Source organism: Alexandromys fortis, unplaced genomic scaffold (assembly GCF_014885135.2).
Source record: "Alexandromys fortis isolate MF-2015 unplaced genomic scaffold, M_Fortis_MF-2015_v1.1 scaffold_12, whole genome shotgun sequence".
Classification (NCBI taxonomy): domain Eukaryota; kingdom Metazoa; phylum Chordata; class Mammalia; order Rodentia; family Cricetidae; genus Alexandromys; species Alexandromys fortis.
Genome location: NW_026067937.1, coordinates 18,008,074 through 18,018,200, shown reverse-complemented (window position 1 = coordinate 18,018,200; position 10,127 = coordinate 18,008,074). Strand labels below are relative to the sequence as shown.

Sequence of the window (10,127 nt, the reverse complement as noted above, 5' to 3'; positions counted from 1 at the left end):
TGATCAAAAAGTGCTGTATAATTTTTTCAATTTATAATTTTTTTTTCAATTTTGATGGGGGCTGTTTCTTTGAGACAGGGTTTCTCTGTGTGTAGCCCTGGCTGTCCTGGAACTTATCTGTAGATCAGACTGGCCTCGAACTCAGAGATCTGCTTGCCTCTACCTCCCAAAGAATGGGGTTAAAGTCCTGAGCCACCACACATGGCAAAAATCTTGGTTGTTGCTGGGTACTATTATTATTGTTGTTACTGTTATTGTTATTATTGTGGTGCCTGGATGAATGGCAAGCTGAGCAATTGTTCTGGAACATTCTGGATATGTGACTTCATTGGCCCCAAGGGAACACACCATGGAAACACTGTGCACGTCCAAGGCCATACCACCCTGAACACGCCCGATCTCGTCTGATCTCGGAAGCTAAGCAGGGTCAAGTCTGGTTAGTACTTGGATGGGAAACACTGTGCCCATGTTCTTCAGCCCGCCCTGGTGGGCCCTGCACAGGGGGAAGCCTCTTGTGCATGCTCGGAGGGGCCCAGTACTGGCAAAGATGCCAGAACAAACAGGTCTGTGGACACATGAATCCTGGAGCCTGGCTCTGCTCTGCACTCCCCCCAGGGCTGGGGGAATAGTCAGTCTGCATGGAAGAGAAAGGCAAGAGCAGGTCCAGCAGGGCCCTTTTCACTTCCTCCACGCAGCCCTGAGAGCCCTGACTGATGAGGTCAGACTTGCCGTTTCACACCCCTTGAATGCTTGAGTTAGCAGTTTGCGCATCACAAGACCTCATGGGACAGAGACCCCACCAGAGAGCCCTACTTCCTAACCCAAGAAACTACTGTGATTCTTCACTAACCTGAAGCCTCCTGCTGCCCCGCCTCCCACCCCGCCAGGCACTAGCCCATGACTCTCTGGCCACCTGCCCTGAGCACTTTCCCTGGCTCCAGGGAAGCGCTCACATCTTCAGCCTTCAGCGAGTGACCTGTGGCTGATTCCCGGTCTGCTCTTCCCTCTAGCTTTTCAGCTTCCTGCAGAGACTGCTTCTCCTACCCTTTGACTCCTATCTCTACTCTAAGCAGAGGCTGGCTACGTGATCGTCATTGGCCGCAGGTATGTAGACGAAGGGCCAGCCCGTCCACTCCAGGACAAAGCCTGACTAGTCTTACACGCTCTATTATTTTTCCCTTTGTTTGTTTTCTGAGACAGGATCTCATATAGCCAAGGCTGACCTTGGCTTTCAGCTCCTACTCTTCCTGCCTCCACCTCCCAAGTGCTGAGATTACAGGCTTACCTGCAGATCTACAGAAGTACCCATTGGCTATGCCTGCTGCTGCCGCCATATTTGTAGCTATGCTGATAGCCAATGAGTGACCCAACCCCAGGTCTGGGACTGATCTTCCATTCTGGGAGCTACAAGAGACAGGGGATACTGAGTCACCTTTGTTCCCTATCCTCTTTATTTCTTTCTTTAGGAGTGGGGGCAGGTTGTGTACGTCTGTGCACGAGTGCACATACGTGTGTATGCAAGCACATGTACATGTGTGCACATGCACTTGTAAGCCAGGGGACAATCATAGGTCTCATTCCTTGGTTATGTGTGTGAGGCAAGGTTTGAACATGTCAAGTAGGCTAGGCAGGGTAGCCAGCGAGCCTGGGGATCTTCCTGTCTCCACCCCAGTGCTGACGTTACAAGCTGCACCCCCACCCCTGGCTTCGTGCATGAGCTCTGGGAATAAGACTGTGTCCTTGCCCTTTACCACCTGAGCTATCTCCTCTGCCCTCTTACCTTCTTGCAAAAGCTCAACTCAGGGCGCTCGCCTGAACATCTGAGAACACACAGATGGCTGGTGCATACTTCAAGTACCGTAGGAACCAGACCCACTTCCAGGGCCTCCAGCTCAAGGATGGTTGGCCACAGACACACTGGAGATGCCTCCTGGCACCCCAAGCAGAGGTACATCTAACGATCTGGCCTGTTCTCCACATATGCTGGCAGGCCAGGCAATGCACCCGGGACTGCGTAGCCATCCTTCTGAGCGTGGCTCTAGCCCCCCTCCCAAGCTTCAGAGACGAGCAGCCTCTCTCAGAGACTGTCCACCATCATCAGCTGCCTGTTGGGCACCCCAAATCATTGAAGAGAGGCCTCGGTCGCATGGACTTTTCTAGCAGAGTGGCAAGTGTCCCGAGGGAGCTGCATTGGCCAAAAGCAACAGGAAGCAAGAAAACCAGTGGAGAAGCAGAATTGCTGGCCAGCCAGCCATGCATTTGACATCTGGGCATACCCAGCCTCTATACCTCTTAGGGTGGGGAAAAGCTGAATACTCCCTGCCTCGGGGCTCTTCAGTCAGGGGGTCCATGGTACAGAACATGCGGTCCCTAGAAGGGACTGGCTAGCATGGTGTAGGGGGGAAGGGGGACCTGCTGGGGGCCAGACCTTAGCTAAGGTCAGCTGCTCAGTTCCAGAGCAAGGTGGGCGGGCTCTGGCTGGAGCAGAGGGCAGCAAGGGCTTCCTTCTCCTTCTGTGACCCTCTGGGAGCCCATTCTCCATGAGAAGCCAGGAGAGCATAGTCCCGGCCGCCTCACACTGAACATCTGGGGCTCTTACAGGAGTCAAGGCCACTTCTCTAGAGAGTCACAAGAGTTGTGATGGCCTGAGTTGCTGGTCCCCACTGCCTACTCAGGGAGAGCACCACGTTCTGAAGCTCAGAAATAAGGAGACCTTGACTCTTGGAGATAGCCCCACTATTTTGAAGTAGTTTAAGAAGAGAGATTGTGAATTATCTTTTACAATTGAAGGCCCTCTCTAGACCTCTCCAAGGAGGCTATGAAATAACCTTGGCAGACTGAAGACTCCTGGCTGCTTGGTGTCTCTGTCTCTGTCTCTGTCTCTGTCTCTGTCTCTGTCTCTCTCTCTCTCTCTCTCTCTCTCTCTCTCTCCTCTGTGTGTGCATGTGTGCAGTTATGTGTGTATACTTGCATACGTGTGAGGAGCTGTGTCTAGAGACCAGAGATCAATGTCAGATGTCACCCTCAATTGCTTTCTACTTTCTCTTTTGAAACACAGCCTCTCCCTGAACCTGGGCCTCACTCACTGCTTCAGTTAGAATCACTGGCCAGTAAGCCACGGGGCTCCTTCTCTCTCAGCCCGTTACCATTCTATCCCCAGGACCGGCCTTACAGACACAGACACCTCTCCAGCTTCTATGTAGGTCCCGGGGATTGAACTCAGGTCCTCATGTTTACACAGCAGCCACCTCACCCAACTGAGCTGTCTCCCCAGCCCCTGTGTATAGTTTCTAAGCCAACAAACTGCACAGCATCCAATGTGTGTAAGGATGGCCTGGGCTCGTCTTGAATTATGAACTAAGCAGACGGCTCTGTGCAGTATGGCTACTCAGTCCTTCAGGCAGCTGAATGCAAAACACACCATCTTGTTGGGTAATGCAAAAGGCTGTTGGCTTAAACTGACCGCCTCCCACAGCCTGGATAGAAACGGAGGCACAGACCCACCCTGCAGAGACACAGAACGTGAATTGGGCCTTACTGCAAGGGTGGCCTCCTCCCACCACGCTGGCTTCTCCACTAAAAGGCCCTAGCTGGGCTGTGGGTTTCAGAGAACAAGCCCCGAGGGTGAGTCTCCTGGGCATCTGGTTTATCCCATTCACCGAGAACCCCGAGGCCACCCCGAGCTTGGAGGGACATATTCCTTTTTGTTTTGGTTGTGTTTTGATGCCGAGTTCCAGACACTGGGAACCAAATGACATCATGTGAGGACAAGATCCAAGCCCTTCTTACCCGCTGGCCTGTGTTAGCCGGATGGCGTCATCCACCGGAGAGTTATGGAGAAGGCGATCATCTCCTGGAACCACGGGACGATCTGTCCCGAGGGGGCACACACAGCAAGTGCAAGTGAAAAGCCGGGTGACATTTCGATTTCCAGTAATTTGCAGGTGATGTTTGAAGGATGTTTGGCACACGTCGAGGCCGGAGCAACGACACAATGGAAATTAACCCCTCTGCCTCCACGCTCGGTTAGCCATGACCTTCTCTGTTCCAACTGACAGCAGAAGGCACCCGAAAAGGGGGTGTGAGGCCTTCCTTGCTCTGTGATCCAAGATGAGGTTCAGTCACACACATTTATGAACATCTTGTATGGTGTATCTCTTCTTTTAATCTTCTGCGCAATCAATATTGAGATGATAATTTGAAGAAAACATAAACAAGCACAGCAGTCTCATGCTGGGCTTATTTGAGGTCCTCAAGAGATTTCTGGTGGACAAGACAAAACAGACACACTCAGAGCAGAGCAACAAGGACAGAGGAAGCAGCATCTCTCCGAGGGAGCCTGGGAGGGTCATGAGGCCTAGTCTCTTGCCCTCATGTTGTCCCTCCTCCCATTAAGAAGCTTAAGTCACACCCAGCCACATCATGCTTCTGACTGCCCTAAGATGCTCATGTGTACGGGTGGCCCAGCCTCAGTACACCGTGGCGGCCAGGGACACTTCACATGTACTGAGCTAGAATGTTATAGAAGGCTCTCCCCAAATGGGGTCCAAAAGGAAACCCTGGGTTTAGGAGAGCCGAGGGTAAGGACACATTACCTTTGTCCCCTCATCTATAAGGCTTATGTGCATTACTTTCCTTGTCACTATGGTAACGGACCTAACAGTAACATTTTAGAGGAGAGAGGCTTGTTTTGGCCCATGGTTTCAGAGGGACTTCAGCCCATCACGTTGGTGGAGACATGGCAGAGGGAGCGTCCCAGTCTGTCTGTGTGTGTCCACATGACAGCTTGACCATGAAGCAGATACGAACTCAGAGAGGCCAACTTCTGTCAGCCAGGCCCCGCTTCCTAAAGATGCCACAACTGTCGGAACACTACCACAAGCTGGGAACCCCGCACTTAAGATCTGAGCCGGTGGGGGGACATTTCAGAGTCAAACCATAGGAAGGGTACATGTCTCAAAATTCCCAGTGAACACTGAAGCCTTGACTCATACCAAACCTTGTATCGAGTAGGCCCCTTTCTTATGTGAACATCCTTGTCAGTGTAGGGGTTAACAGCAAGCGCTGAGAGCAAAACAAGACAAATATAGCAATACTCTCTTTCAGATTCCTTCATGGGCACTCCTCTTCTTTCTTCATGTGTACCAAGGGGACAAGCCCACAAAAGGAACAAAACAAGATGGTGGCACAGGTACGTTGCTGTAGAGCTGGGCTAAAATCAGCTTCAGCACAAACACTGTAAAACGGCAGCTATCGATCTGATACCCAAGATGGCTACCAAAGGGCTAATGGGCAGGCGGTGTCCTGTGTGGGAACACTGTATGAAGGGATGATATGTGTGCCAAGTGGGGCGGCATGGGACAGCCCAGGATTTCATCATGCCATTCAGAACACCGTGCAACTTAAAAACATATGAACTGTTTGTCTCTGGAATTTTCCACGGGATATTTGTGAACTCTAGCTGATTTGGGGTAGCCAGAACCACAGAGATCAAAAACACAAGTCAAGGCGACAACTACTGTCCTCAGAAAGCTCTGGGTGGAACAGGCGTTATGAGAAGGTCAGTGTGGTGAGGGCGGTGAGAAAGAGCATTGAAGAAAACCTAGGAAAGACCCTGAAGGACTGGGCTCTAACCAAACCCTAAAACAGCTCAGTCTCTAGCTGGCCCTCCTCTAAATCCGGTTCACTTGACTTTGATAATACCTTTTCTTCGGTTATGTCCCATGTGGTGAGTGTGACAGTTGTCAGGGCGAAGTGGGGTCTATTCACCCTCCCCATGGGTAGAAAATGGTCTGTAAGTACTGGAGAGATGGCTCAGCAGTTAAGACCATTGGCTTTTTTTCCCAGAGGACCCAGGCTGGATTCCCAGAACCCACAGGGTAGCTCATAACAAGCTGTAACTTGAGTTCAAGGAGATTTTATGCCCTCTTCTGGCTTCAATGGGAATAGCATGCATGTGGTGTACATGCAGACAAAACATTTAAAAAGACATAAAGAATATATTTAAAAAAAAAAAAAAAGGAAGGAAGAAGTTAGTGGTAGCATTCTAAAAAAACAAACAGGAAAAGAAAGTGGCCAATGGTGGTACAGGCACGGGCCACAGTCCCACTGTGTGTCCGTCTTCCTGTCGTGACTCTCAGACCCTGTGCTGGCTGAATCCAGAAGCAGAGCTCTCTCTGAGTCTTCAACCTTTCTGAGACAACTGACCCAAGATGTCAAAATTCTCCCCAGATCAAATTGTCTTTTCATCCAGTTCTATGACCCTCTACAGAGGGGACCCGCGATGGCCCCTTGCCTGTGAGAAGGGTGTTACCCAGGGTCAGCCAGAATGTCCTGACTGAGGAGCTCAGCACTCTGCCAGCCTTGACTGCTGCCATCCCAAGGCCTTGCTTCCAACATAAGAGGTAAAATAAGCTGGGCCTGCAGGGATGCCAGACTTTAAGATGGGGTTAAAAGGCACACTTCCCACTGTTTCCTCCTGGAGCCATGTTCCTTCAGAAGCTACAAGGATGAATCTATAGAAGGACCCAGACTCAGACTGGGGGCTAGAGGGGACCCCGGAGAATCCAGTCTAGGCTGGGAAGATGGATCAGTCAGCTGGCATGAGGGCCTGAGGTTGATCCACTGACTGTGATACTGCAGGGTTGTGGCTGTAGCTCTGAGAGCAGAGACAGATATATTCCTGGGCAGGCGGAATGGAGTGTCACTGGCCAGACGGTCAAGCTCAATCAGTGAACTGAAGGCAAACAAACTACAGTAAACAAACAAGCAAAACCAAGACAGATATTACCTTAGAAATAATACCTGCAAGACAGTGTGTGTGTGTGTGTGTGTGTGAGAGAGAGAGAGAGAGAGAGAGAGAGAGAGAGAGAGAGAGAGAGAGAGAGAGAGAGAGAGAACAAGAACCAAAAGGTACATACAGTATCTGCCCATCTGCCCAGGTTGCTCTTTCCCTGGTTTCTCTGGGAACGAGATGCTTTATAGATGGGTCCTCCCTCTGTGAAGACCTGCTTATTTAAATACAGCTCACATGACCTGCACTATTCTCAAACTGCATCAGAAGCAGTTGTCAAATGTCCTTGTTCTGAAGGGAGAGCCGTCGGTCCCATTGATCAACTTGGTGACATCAGTAAACATGGATCCAAAGCAGTCAGCGCCAAGGTTGCTGGGTTGAGAATCATCCTGCCAAGGACCTATCCTCCAGGATGCTGAGGCGGAAGGACTCACAAAGAACAAACGTGGCCACAGCAATAAATCAAGAAACAGGAGCGACTTCAGACACCAGCGTCCTTCCAAGAGGCTGTCTCTAAGGCCTGCTTTCACGGGGCTGCAGAGGAGGGATGCTCAGATGGAGGGATGCTCAGGTGGAAGGATGCTCAGATGATAGAGGGATGCTCAGATGATAGAGGGATGCTCAGATGGGGGGGATGCTCAGATGGAGGGATGCTCAGATTCCCCATGTAGCAGCAAGAAAGCCAAGACCTCACAGACCAGTGAGTGCAGACGACAGAAGCCAAAGAAAAATCATGTGTGCCATCAACATGGGTTATAGAATGCAGCCAGAAGCATGACACACCCTGAGGGACTGATTTCCAGTGGGCTACCATTCTAGCACCTTTCTAGGCACCCCCAAAGTGTGGTCAGAGTATCTCTGTTGTTGGATATGTATCTATTTGAGGCTTGAGGCAACCCCATGACCATCAGCCATTTTAAACCTGAAGAAACTGAGACCTTGGGAGAGCACACAGGCCACATAGCTGATGAGGTCATTGGGCCTGCTTACTGCCAGCTGCCCTTCCAGGCCACTGTGCCTGGTGGTCTTCGCGCCTCATGGAATACCTGGTGTAAACAGTGATAGCCCCCGGGAAATAGAAGCATCTATAGGAGGTGCTACCTCACCACCAGAGGCTTAGGTGATCCCGACCCTTCACGTTCCTACTGCCACGGCACCCCACCAGAGACTGGGTCTCAACCCGTTCAGGGGCCCACCCCGAAGGACACCACAAGACCAGTCGCGTGCCACATGGAAAGCACCTCTGACTTACAAGTTACTTTACATCCATTTTCTCGCTGGAGCTTGGCAGCGGGGCCAGAAGTGATTAACCCTGTCTTATTGGTGAATACAATGAAGACAGGCAGTGACACAGCAGGGCTAGCTGGCAGCCTCGGTCACCTCAGGGGAAGAGCACGTAAAGCTTAAAGTAAGGGCCTTGCCACCCCGTCCTAAGGAAAAAGACAGATGTTGTGAAAGCATGCCCACCCTGGGGTGGCCACATTCTGTCGTGCCCACCCTTCTGGGGTGACCACTTTCTGTTTCTCTGAAGTGGTCCTTGTCTTCCTACTGCCCCACCACACTGAGTCTCCATGGAAATCTGCAGGCTGGGGGCCACAGTCTGGATTTTGAAAAAGCTGATCTGATGTGAGGGGCTTCTACACACAGCACTAGCCTGAGAGTGAAGTCAGTGTCCCTGAAGACATCACACAGGGACATTAAGGACGGGTGACCAGCCCTGGCTGCCTTGTGACACTTCCCAGACCTCCACACAGCTGTGTCAACAGCAGCCTAGGAAGAAGCAAGAGCCTGGGCGAGGGGACCCGCAGAGCTGAGCCTCCCTCAGCCGCCTTGGAAGGGAGCCACTTCTCACATCTACGATGAACAATGCTGCCATGTTTCTTTGTTTGCAGGGAGGTTTCCAGTGAAGAACAACTGTCAACGACTCAGGAGGGCTCCCAAGTCCCATCCAAGGCTTTCTTCTTCACAAGTGGGCTTTTATAAACAGTCTATTGCTCATTTCACCAAGGTCAAAAAATCAAGGCATGAAGGAATATTCCAAAGATATTTCCACATGTGCCTCTGTGCTATACTGAAGTCTGAAAGGCCAAACAGAGGTCTTATATCAAGAAAATAGCATCTTCAAACGCTAATATATTGCTAGAGTAGGGACATAAGGAAAGACTTCCGTTACCACGGGGGCTTCAGGAGGTAGTCTCCCATGGGGGCTGATAATGTGCCCCCAAGGTCAATGTGTTTTAAACACTGGGTCTCCAGTAGACGGTGCTGTTTGGGGTGAGGGTTGTAGAAACTTTCTGAGATATGCCTCTGGAGGAAAGTGGGCCACTGTGGGGGAGGGCAGGACTTGAGGACGTGAACTGTGGCCCCACTTCCTGATCTGAGCTCTCTCTTTCCAGGCTGACAGCATGGAGCAAGATCTACTCCCCCACCATCCCTGCCTCCCCACTGCGATGGACTGTGTCCCCTGAACTGTGAGCCACAGCCAGGCCTTCCTCCCTTCTGTCGTGCCAACCAGGTGTGCCGCCGCAGCCACTGGAAACATCAGGGCACAGTTTCCGAGTTTCAGCGCAGACAGATGAAGAGGTTCGTTCAGTGGTGAGCATACAGAGCTGTAGAGTGTGCTTCCATCACAGAGCTGCACACCACACCTACAGCAGTGAAAGGGGAAGGTTTCACGATGTACGTACTTTACCAGGATCACAGACAAAAAAACCTTCAATAGTTTTATTTTTTTTTTAAATCTCATCAGCATGTTTTAAAGAACCTAAAAGATTTTTGTAAATTTATCTTTTTTTTTCCTGTTTAATACTGAGAAATAGCCTAGCTGATTCTTCCTGGAGTGTGAGCTCTGTATTCAGAGGGCCTGGTTTGCCCCCCCACTCTCAGAAACGTCAGGCATGAGGATTGCTGTGGCTCACGTACCTGCTGGGGCAGGTCTTAGGTCTGAATCATCCTCTCTCTGCTCCCTCCCCGCTCTTCTTGGACTGGGCACAACACTCTGTGGTACGATCTCTGCTCTGTGCCCTGCCCTCTTGCTACTGTAGAGCCTGCGCAGAGTATTCTAGTGACCCACCTATGAGATCATATGGAAAAGCCAAGACCGGTTCTGGGTTTTGACTCATGATCCAAAGCTCTCAGGGATGTCAGTCAGCTGGTTCCAGACAAATGGTTCTTCAGCAAAAAACGTTTGGCACAGTCCTCCAACATTCTGAGCAGTCCTATGGGCTGGGTGAAAGGCTGAGCAATTTCTCTAGGACACCATAGCTGGGCCCTCCATCCCTCACTCACCCTCTGAGACTCACTGGTGTATATATAACTCAGGGTGGAGTATGAA

General features: G+C 51.0%; 1 long non-coding RNA gene across 1 annotated transcript; it reads left to right on the top strand.

Annotated features, from left to right (window-relative positions):
• The first annotated feature begins 889 nt into the window (after positions 1-889).
• LOC126504568 (uncharacterized) lies at positions 890-9,532 on the top strand. Its single transcript, XR_007592643.1, has 3 exons — positions 890-1,104; positions 5,107-5,191; positions 9,190-9,532. It is a non-coding gene; the product is annotated as an uncharacterized lncRNA (long non-coding RNA).
• The last annotated feature ends 595 nt before the right edge of the window (positions 9,533-10,127 follow it).